Here is an 11492-nt window from a genome sequence, read left to right on the forward strand (position 1 = left end):
AGAGGCCCCTTCCCATCTCCCTTTCTCTTCGCCTTCCTTTCTGTTCCCAGGTCCACCTTCCCAGACCCATTTGGAGGCTAAGTCCTTTTTCTGGGACTTTCTGTTCCCGTAGGAACAGGGCCTTTCGAGGGCCGGGACATTATCTCATTCACTCAAGAGGCTGGAGGAGCTGAGAAAGACTGGCTGCAAACGAGACAGTCTGGAGAGCAGTAAAAGTGAGGGAAACAAAAAGAGCAAAGGGATGGAGGAGGGTTCAGGGATGGGCTATGGGTTCTCTGATTTGGTGAAGGGCCAGTTGGAAACCAGGCCAGGGTGGAACCTGAGACCATGGTCCTGTCTGCTATTGAGTGGCTGGGGCTTCTGTTGTTGTGGGCATGCCTGAAGGGTTTTCAGTTAGTGTCCTGGCCCTAAGGTTCTAGAAACCCTAGGATTCTGGCTGGCTTTTAGCTGACCAAAGACACAGGGTTGTGGAAACTTGTACTGGGGGTCCCACAGCTGGGAGGCTGGTGCTGAATTGGCTCCCAGCATGTCAACTCAACCCCAGAGGCTCCTTGGTTTCTGCGACCTCATATGGAAATGATATTGGCCTCATAAAAGATCCAGGTTCTTATTTCAAATTATGAAACAAACATTCTCCTCAGATAATACCATGTGGAGCCACGGTGAAGTTTTGAATTCCAGCTTCAAGGGGAACCTAAAATTAGTTCTAAGCCATGGCGTGTAAGTTTGTAATAAATCGGGGGCCATGCTCTGCTGCCAATTAAAAGTAACTGTTGGATCCATTTCTTCAAATTATTTGAATTTATGCTGATGGTATGCCCTTCAGAAACCCTTAAGTTGTGAACAAAAGTATAAGCTTCAAAATAATTAATGCAATTTAGTGACAATAAATAAACTTCAAAGTGCTGAGGAAAAAGTACTTCTTCATCAAAGCAGAAAAAACAACCTCGCTTCCAGCTCTGAACTGGAGCCGGCAAGTGCCTGGTGATTTTGTCTCGAGGGAAGGGATTGTGAAAGATTGTGGAATGAGGGTGTGTGGGCCTTGTTCAATGTCATTTTTCCTCTGGACAATGAAACATTGTCATCTGCAGACACTGTGTCCCACCAAGTGTCCATGGCTCTAATTTTCTAACAGAGGAAGGCATATTTCTTCTAGACATCCACCCTGGGACCTCCCAACATTTAGCAAACTGCTGTTTAAGCTTTTGTTTTTACTGTTGCTACTTTTAAAAGCAATCCAACGTCTCTGCTTTTAGAACTTTCTAGGTAAACTTCACTGCAGAGCCTCTTGACTGACAACTGTGCCTCCCTTGGCTGCCTTTGGAAATTGAAAACAAAGGATTCTTCAACCTGGGGAATTTGTTAGAACACACAAAGGTTTGTGTCAGGTGTTTGCTGGCTTGGTCTTCATAAGGATGGCAACCTCTTCGTCCTGTTTTGTGGCTTCCTCCTATTCTAATTTTATGGGTATAAATAAGAGCATTGTCTATTTTCTTCTGGTGACATCTGGCGCCAAAACCACCCAGTTTCAGGCCTTTGGGATGTCTGTCTTCCTGACTTCTTTTTCCGGCCACAAATATGACTGCCCAGAGCTGACCAAATACCCTCCATGGAGTCTCCAGAGAGGAGAATAATGGAGCCTTTCTTGGAAATTCTTGTGTTTGAGCCCCTGACTGGAGGCCATTCTGTGTGTGTCTCCATGACACCAACACATGAAGTCAACCGAGGCAAAACTTGAATCATAGCCCCCATTGTGTGTCTGTGAGGGGCTGAATGACCAGAGAGCTTGAACTGGTGGGATGTGACATCACTGTGGCTCAGTTATGTCTGGAGAGGCATTCCCTTGACAGTATTTTTACCAGCTTTGCTTTTTCATCTTCATTAGAGCCAGGAACCCTGAACCCGGGAGCTTTGGTACCCTATTCCAAGAAGGCTGTGCTCCAAGTTACTCAAGGAAGTGGACATCCAAGCAGATTTCAGTACAAATGCCCACAATACAGGCCCATCCTCACTATTACAACATCTTTGCCAGGCAAGGGTGTGGTGTGGTCCTGTGAGGGAGATGGGAACACACTGAGTCAGAAGACTCAGTTCCAGCTCACAATGACTGGGAGGTTCCATTAAGGTCATAAATGTAACGGTTGCTGGCAAGACTGCTACACATAAATCTCCCGTTTTCTGTCTCCTTCCCTTGCCATTCATCTATCCATCTCCATCTATTAATCTATTGATCCATCCATACCACCAGCACTTAACAAGTCCCTACCATGTGTAGGCACCAAGGACTGACAACCTTCATTTGCCTGTTTTTGCTTTAAGAGATCCAGAAGCCGAAAGTGACAGAGGATGGCAGGATTCCTCACCCTCACAGCATCCCTTCATCTCGTGTCCACCTTTCCCCACCTTCTTGAATAGGACTACCAGCAGAAAGGCTGTAGCTACCCTGATCCCAGCATGATCCCTGACCCTTACAGACTCTTCTATAGGCACCGGGTGGAGCAGGCTTGCTCAGCAGTCAGAACAAATACTTGGTCCTTTTATAGACACACTTTTTATACCAAGGAGACCTGAATGATTCTTTGCTAGACAAGTTTATTTCCAAAGTTGACAAAAGGAGGCAAGGTATGCACAGGCATGGCTATGTGCCCATGTTTGTGTATTCACAGACATAGGGCAGGAGGGTGAACACGTGCATTTTTGTGTATGAATGTGTAAGTTTGTGTTTGCACATACACATGATTTTATAGCAAACCTATTGTGTTGTCTTAGTGAGACTTTCACCTAAGGCCTACTTGTTATGGGATAATCTTTTTGTACACTATGAAGCTATGTCTTTGCCAAGGTACCTTCTGATTGGTTTCATAAACAGCTGAATGGCCAACAACTAGACAGGAGAGGTCAGGTGGGACTTTGGAAAGAGATAGGAACCCCTGGAAGAAGAAGATTTCACCAACTAGACACAGAGGAAATGGGATATACAGTATAGAGGAGAGGCAATGAGCCACATGGCGGAATGTAGATTAATGTAAATGGGTTAACTTAAGTTTTAAGAGCTAATTGGGAACAAGCCTAACTAAGGCCAAGCTTTGATAATTCATAAATCTCCATGTCATTATTTGGGAGCTGACTGTCCAAAGAAAGTCCAGCTACATCTACTTGATAATTCTTGCCTTAAAAGCATGAGGACCTGTGTTTGATACCCATCACCTATGGAAAAAAAAATAAAAAGCTCGGTACCGTGACACACATTTGTAATCTCAGTGCTTGGGAGGTCCAAACAGGTAGATCCTCTGGGTTCATTTGTCAGCTCCATCCAGCCTCTGAGAGACTGTATCTCGAAAAACAAGGTAGATGACTCCTGAGGAATGACACCTGAGGCTGACTGGAATGTGCAAGCATACACACACACACACACACACACACACACACACACACACACACTTTCATCTAGATGTCTAGACATCAGGGTAGTGAAGATAATGGTGAGATGTTCTGAACTCTGGGTTTCTTGGTCCCTAGGAACATTAACTGCTTGGGGACAATTCCTTGATGGCTTATGACTGAGGCCACAGGCCGTATTACTGGATTTATGGAGCTTTTGAACCTGTCTGGCTTTAGGGGCTGCTTTTGATACCCTGGGTGCCATAGATTTCCACCCACTGCTGTCCATCAGTATGGATCCCTCTGCCTTCATTTCTCTGGGATCCATGGAAGATTACTGGTGTTCTGGAGGCACAGAGGGGTGTTTAGGGGACACGGAGAGCTTAAAACATAGCTGGAGCAGAATCTGGGGTGCCAGGCCCTTATGCAGAACTGTCTCCCATCTGTGCAATGGCCCTTCCCCTTCCTGCCCTGCTTTTTATATGGGGGCACCTGGATCCAGTGAAGAACCACTCACTTCCATATCCTCCTTTAGTCTTGGTAGGCAGGAATTCCATTTTCATCTAGAAGACCCATGAGAACTTCCCCTGGAGCCTCAGGCCAGTGTGTGGCAATCACAGGCAAGTCCCTGTGGCATCATTTGGCCTCATTCTAAAGAGTAACTTTTCTCTCCATTCAGCCCCAGAGTTTAGTTGATCTCCGACAATGATCATCCATTTTCTGCTTTAAGTTTCCATATTGAGTCTATAACTTAAGGATGTGGACCAGGTAGGTAAAAAGGAATTGGGAAAAAAGGACCAACACAATAGTCATTTTTTCAGAATAATAGCAGCAGCAACAGCCACCACTGCCAAAATAAGACGTCTCACAATGCACATCCTGAACAAAGAGCCCATGTGTAGATCTTAGCAAACAGACTCATTCAAACTCAGGGAGGTCTTGAAGGAGAGGCAGACTTTGGAGAAGGACAGAAGGCTCAATATTCTGGAGATTCAATATTCCTCCTTCCTACTGAGAAAGGAAAGGAGACTTGGATGTTTTGCTGGTAAGACGCTTCTGCAGATATAAGCAAACTGTCAGGCATATGTTCTGTACAAATGGGAGGGAGTAGATACCTCATAAGGGATGAAGACCCCCCCAGAGCTTCTCAGAAGCCTGTACCCTGAAGTTTCTGATGTTGGACTTCTGAATAACTGTGGCTCCTTGTGAAGCAGCTGAGTAAAGGCTGTATCCTAAAATACCAAAAACTCCCTGAACTGAAGCATACAGATGTCATTAACATCAGTGTTATGCTTATGTTTAAGACCTGGAAAAGTGGATGCATGCAAAACAATGTGGTATTTTATCCAATCATCCTTTAAGACAGTCTCTAAAACCACAGGATGACTTTGTGCTGAATCTGAAGGGAAGGGTGGAGCCAGTTTGCTGACTGCCCAGCTCCTTTGGGGTATATCCTGCCCAAGGCTCTGGGCCTGGTGTCCAGGAACTAGTGACTATCTTCCCTCTACATAGTCAAGGTGACCTTTAGCTTCAGAATTGCAAATCCCAAACCACCTGTTCAAATTTGAGGTCTTCAGGCCTCTGTGAGCTTCAAATTCTAGTCAGAAGGTCAGAAGTGAGTTTCTCTCAGTGATGGGCTTCCCAACCTGGCTGGCACATCGATCCTGGAGCAGAGAAGATTCGGAGCAGAGAAGGGATCCACCAGCATGAGTCACTGGCTTCTGAATGGCCCTGTCCTTAGAGTCAGAGGATAGCAGGATCTTTTGGGTGGAAAGATAAGAGAGGGCTCTCTGGCCCTGAAAAATCATATTCCTGGCTATCTGAATTTGGAGAGTGATTACTGAGATGTACTGGGTGGTTTTGTGTGTCAACTTGACACAAGCTAGAGTTATCAGAGGAAGGAGCCTCAGCTGAGGAAATGCCCACTTAAGATCCAGCTGTAAGACATTTTCTCATTTAGTGATCAATGGGGGAGGGCCCAGCCTGTTGTAGGTAGTGCCATCCATGGACTGCAAGTCCTAAATCCTACAAGACGGTGGCCTGAGCAAGCCACGGGAAACAAGCTGGTAAGCAGCTCTTTCCATGGCCTCTGCATCAGCTCCTGCCTCTGGGCTCCTACTCTGTTTGAATTCTTGTCTGAATTCATTGATGAACAGCACCGTTGAAGTGCTGTTGAGGGCCTAATAAACCCTTTCCTCCCCAACTTACTTTCTTGTTATGGTGTTTTGTTGTAGCAATAGAAACCCTGACTAAGACATAAGGAAAGAAGGGCATGTTGCAGAATATCATTTTAAGATGTGTTACATTTGTGTATGCTGCAGAATATTTGTTTTAATGATGCACAGATGTGTTGCATTCTTTATGTTGCATTTGTTTAACTCTGTGAAGCTGTGACTCTTTGACTGTCTAAAACACCTGATTGGTCTAATAAAGAGCTGAATGGCCAATAGCAAGGCAGGAGAAAGGATAGGCAGGGCTGACTGGCAGGCAGAGACAATAAGTAGAAGGGAAATCTAGGAGGAGAGAAGGAGTAAGAAAAGAAGGGGCCAGCTACCCAGCTACATAACCAGCAATGGAGTAAGAGTGAAAGTAAGATATACAGAATTAAGAAAACGTAAAAGCCCAGAGGCAAAAGATAGATGGCATAATTTAGGAAAAGCTGGCTAGAAACAAACCAAGCTAAGGCAGGCATTTGTAAGACTAAGACTCCATGTGTGATTTATTTGGGAGCTGGGTGGTGCCCAAAGCCAAAATGGAGTTGGTTGTTTTAGTAAAACAACCAACTCCAAGGGTTGGCATTCTATCCACACCCTCTGGTCATAGACAAGCCCAGTTTAAAAGTCCAGCCCCAGCTGAGCAGGGTGCCTGTCTTTAATCTCAGCACTTAAGTAGAGGCAGGTAGATCTCTATGAGGTCCAGGACAGCCAGGGCCACAAACAAATAGGCCAACCCCCACCCAGAGGACATAGACAGTTGGCAAGGCCATTAGCCCAGTCCTCTTTGTAGACCTCAGCTGTAGCTGCCCTGTGTAAATCAGTAGAATTTGAAACTACTAGGGTCTGACAAGTGTCACCAGCCCCTTCTCCCCCTTTACCCCTCCCTGCTTTCCTCTTTCCTTCCTTCCTCCATGGCTTCCTCCCTCCCTCTCTCCCTTCCTGAGACTGGGAATCCTCTAGGCTAGGCAACTTGCCAGGAGGAGCTACTTCTGTATCTCAAGATGCCTTGGTCACTAGCAGCAGCTAATGGCAGCAACCTTATGGATTGAGCTGGGAGTGGGGATTCCCTGGTCCAAATGGAGTAAACAGCAGACATGTAGCGTGATTTCAATGACTGTGAAGGACTCAGTCAGAATTCCTTAGCTGAGCTGCTCTTGAGCCCAGAGCTAGCAAATTGGCACTTGACAGCTGAAGAAAATAGCCACGTGCATCACTAAACAAATAAGAATTAAACTTGCTTCTCAGAACTGCTCCAAGAAGCCCGGCCAGAAGTCCCACCTGCATGACCCAATCCAATAGCTTTGCCATGGCCGCTCACCCTGCACCTTGTTCACAGGTGGGAGACACGAGGCTTGGAGATGTGCGCATAGTCATGTGTCTGGGTTCGGGGTCCTGCCTCTCAACCCTAAAGCTGAGTTTGTGTGGCTGTGCCACTGGGAGGGGAAGGCAGATAGCACCCCCTGTCTTGCTCGGTGGCATTTCCGAACCCACCTCACACACATCACAGTACATTGCCTTGAGCATGGTAATGGCTATTCTTTCACACACGAACACAGGCTTCTGAGAAGGGTGACCCCTGCTATGCCTTTGTGGCACAGTCTTCTCTGGTATGCAATGTGCAGGGTGACTAGGGCTGGCACCCATACTCATCCAGGGTCCCAAGGCTCTACCAGGCCTTTGCAAGCCACCTAGACTGCTGTATACGTCCCTTACTCACAAGATGACTGGGGCTCCCTGATTTGTTCTTTCTTGTTTCACCATTTTTTTTTAGGGCTTGCTAAGTTCTGTGAGTATGCAGTGTGTGTGGGTGGGGGGGGGCTCACTGTCCTGAGCAGCCCTCAGAAGTATGTCGGTAGTCATCCATAGGGACTTTGCAAGCCTTGTGAGCCTGTACCACATAAGCCAAAGTCTGCCTAGAGAAGACTGACAGGTGAGGAGAGGAAGATGACCCAGAGCCCAGTCTGGAAGGTGCAGGATTTTCACAACTGTAACCTATTGGCCTGCTTGCTTCTCAGGTGGCTGTATTGCTCTTCAGCTGTCAAATAACAATAATCATTATGGTGAGTCTTTCTTACCACGCATGTATTTGCATTATTATTTGTTCTAATTGTTTTATTTGCTTCTTGCATAGAACCTTGAGACCCGATTGAACTGCGGCGAGTTGGGGCCCTGGGAGTGTAGAATAGTGTGAGTTGGAAGTTGCAAATACAGTATCCATAAAACCAGCTGCACATGGACACAAGCCAAGTTTGCAGTTTGGTTTGATCTACTGGCAGAGGCAGCCAAGGCAGTATAATATGCTCACAAAACTGGAGGGGGACAGGTTTTGTAGGGTAATAGCACTCCAAAAGCAAGGCTTGCAGCTACTCTAGAGCCTCCTGTCTGTGCAGTACCACACACTGTCATTTCATGGGCAGGGGAAAGAGGCTGAGTTGGTTGGTTGGTATCAAATGCTGTGACCACTTGAGCCCTGGGAGGCCAGGCATGCCTGCTTTGAGTGTGTTACAAATGTTCTGAGCTAGTCTATGCCCACTGTTTGGGGCCATACTCTGTCCCACATGCCATCATTACCTTAGGGTCAGATCTGTAGAGCAGCTGGCACCCATAGGGTTCAAGAAGGCAAAGCTGCTTCTGCTTGTCCTATCAGGAATAGCTGAGAGGAACTCCTAGGAGAGTAGAAGGTCTCCACTCATACCATGAAGCATGCGCCCTGCTTAAAGATAGGTGGATCACCTGCCAAGCTGTCTGAGGTCAGCTCTCTGGACTTCCAAGCTACACTGAGCAGACGCTAGCTCAGCCCGGGGCACAAGCCTGGGACCCAGGTTCTGCTTTTGTTCTTATACCTCACTTTGCATGAGCTGGAATTTCCTAGAAAGGCTCCCTCCCAGCACGGGGTGCTTTGAAGGAAATGAACTCAGGTGGTCTCTGGTTTTATTGGGAGTACGGAACAGAGCCCGGGCTCTGCTTTCAGCTGTTTCCAAAAGGGAAACATTTACATCTGCTTTGTTCTTGCCGCAGTGTATAATGAGAACCTCATGTCTAGCTGGCTGTGCTGCCTATGTCTGGACACTGGTCAGGGAGTAGCCATCTCCAGAAGGGTCCCACTTGGTGCTGGGCCAGAGCTGCCACATCTGGACTTCTTCCTGCACCATGACAGCCCCTTTCCCTGTGGAGGTGTAGAAGTGGGGAAGCTCAGAGAACAGCAGCCTTCCATCCAGGCAGGGATGTCAAGCCGCTGGCCCACGTGATTGGGTGTGGTACATGTGGCAAGAGAGCATTTTGCTGGCTGAATGGGGATGACCAGTGGGCTGTATGGAGTCAGGAGCAACTCTGGAGATGGACTATGTCCAAAAGCAACTAGCCACTATGGCCCAGACTGGAGAGAGGACTGTGAGTCACCCCCATGACTGGTAAGGTAACCCTGTATGAGATGTGGATGTCAGGAGAGGCAGTCTGGGTTCCTGCTGGTTTGATCAGGTGGGTAATCACTCTTAAGGTTTTCTCACATTCTGTACAAATGTTGACTGTCTTTAGAAGCTGTTAAAGCTTCAGAGAGGGCTGCCCAGAGACTGACTCCTCACACAGAGCAGCGCTAGCACAAGGGTGGGCTATCGTGGTCTAGATCCCAACATCTCAGATGAGGGTGAGAACAAAGATGCAGGGGAAGAGGGGACATTGAGGTGGCTGTGGGCGGGCTTACAGCAAACTCTTGGAACAGAGAGGTCTCTGTCGGGTTCTGTGAAATGAAGCAGCAACAGACACACTGTTCAGTTACTTAAAAATGGCATGAAACAATGTCACAGGCAGTGTATTCAGGACCCAAAGTACTCAGCTCTCTGGTCTGGAGGGCAAATCAGAACCTGAGGGAAGTTGCAGATCCAGAAAGATGTTGGTGTTCTGAAAGCAGAATCTATCTTTGAGGGGTAGGGGTGATGGGGGATGTCCTTCTGTATATATGTTTCTTTACTTGGTTGATAAACACAACACTGATTGGCCAGGCAGAAAGCATGGGCAGGGCTATGAGACCAGGAGAAGGCTGGGGAGAGGATGGGAGAGAAGAAAGAGAGGGAAGCTACCAGGGAGAGACGCCATGTAGAGACTGGGAAGACAGGATGTGCCAGGCGTTCTCTGGTAAGATAAGGCCATGGAGATTAGTAGTAATCGGTTAATAATTAAGAGAGAGCCATCAGCTAACAGTTTTAGTTATATAGTGTCCGTGTGTTTACTGGGGCAAAGCTGCTGTTGGACTAGGCTGCCGAAGTCTCCATCTTCATAGGGGTGCATGGCTGACCCTTCAGCTGCCACCTGCTCCCCCATAAGGGCAAAGGGGCCTTGGCAGTTTACCCTTTCAGATGCAGGAAGGGTATGAAATGAGCCCAGATTGCCATAAAAGTCTGGATTCAAGTGAGCTCAGATGTTATCAGAAACCCTCTTTGCTGGAAAAAAGAAGGAAGAATCTGAAAACCAAAAGTACTAGGACACCCCAGTTCAACTCTATGCCCAGGCCTGTGGAGAAGAGGGGGCATCAGAGACTTAGGCAAAACCCTTGACCTACAGGTGGGCTGGCCAAGATGATGTATGAGATGTGAGTGCCAAGAAGGCCTAGAGAACATGGCAATCAACAGCCTACCAGGTGGAAGCCCTTAGACCTAGGTATGACCTACACAAGGCCCACAGACACATTCTGTCCTGGGGACTTCATCAGGAAGTCAGTGGTAGATGATCTGGCACTAAAGAAGGGGCTGACCCAGGTGATGGACCCACAGTCTGCTCTGAATGGCAGTAGAAATTAGAAGGAAGGACAGGGTGATTAGCCCAACAGAGATCCATATACCCCATGCCTGCCTGACTTGGAGCCCCAGAAGGACTCGGGCCCCTCCTGTTATGTTGATACATGCTTCCAGCACCTGTGGTCCGGTGGCTCAGTGGTTCTTATGACCACTGTCCTAGTGGTTATTTCCCATCTTATTAAGTCACCTGATACTCACAATGTTCCAAAATGGACCCATTTGCTTCATATGAGAAACTAAGATTAGAGAAATCTGCTTTATAAGCAGAGGCCCTTTAGGGGCTTTAGCCAGGGAAGACCACCAGAGAGACTGTCTGATGTGCTGATCTCACACTGGGGAAGCCTCTTTCTGCTTCCAGCTCTGGGCATGTGATGAATAAGCAGAACCCGGTTAACCTGAGGTGTTGGGCTGATCAGAAGGCTAAGTGCTGCCCTTGGCAGAATGCCAGGCCAGGACATTCCAGGGCACTATTCCTCCCCAGTACCCAAGGTCTTGGTCCACTAATTACACTCATCTCAATAAATTTTGTCTCCCCAAGTTGGGTCACCTGCTCATGAAGAAGGTTGGGGTGTAGTTCACAGTTGGTCTTGAGGTGCAGTACATCAGTTAGGTATAAATGTAGCTATGACTTGTTGCTTGCATCCTCAACACAGTGCCCTTCAGACAGCAGTACTATATGGGAACCAGGGGAGCCAAGGTTACATTGGTCATGACAAGTTGCAGTGAACTGCCTGGCAGCAAGCTTCTGGCCACTGACCCCTGGAAAGACTTCATTGTGGGCACCAGACAGCCAGAGCCATGTTGCCAAGGCCAGCACAGCCTAAGTCATACCTGGAACTGCCCAGACCTCAGCCATATAGCTAAGCATGTATTTCCATCTATCTGGTTTATTTCATCATAAGCATCATGAGTTTGGCTTTGGATTAAAGGGCCACGTGACACCACCCTTGGTGCTATAGTCCTTACCTGCATGCGAGTGTGTGTGTCTTGATGGAGGGGCAAGCTCTCGAGTTCTAGTAGCTGAAGAGTCTCCTCTGTGTCTAGTGAAGCCAGATGTTGAGGGCAGCAAGTGGAAAATGTTTTACCAAGAAGATTCAAACTAACA

Source organism: Phodopus roborovskii, unplaced genomic scaffold (assembly GCF_943737965.1).
Source record: "Phodopus roborovskii unplaced genomic scaffold, PHOROB, whole genome shotgun sequence".
In the NCBI taxonomy this organism is placed as follows: Eukaryota; Metazoa; Chordata; class Mammalia; order Rodentia; family Cricetidae; genus Phodopus; species Phodopus roborovskii.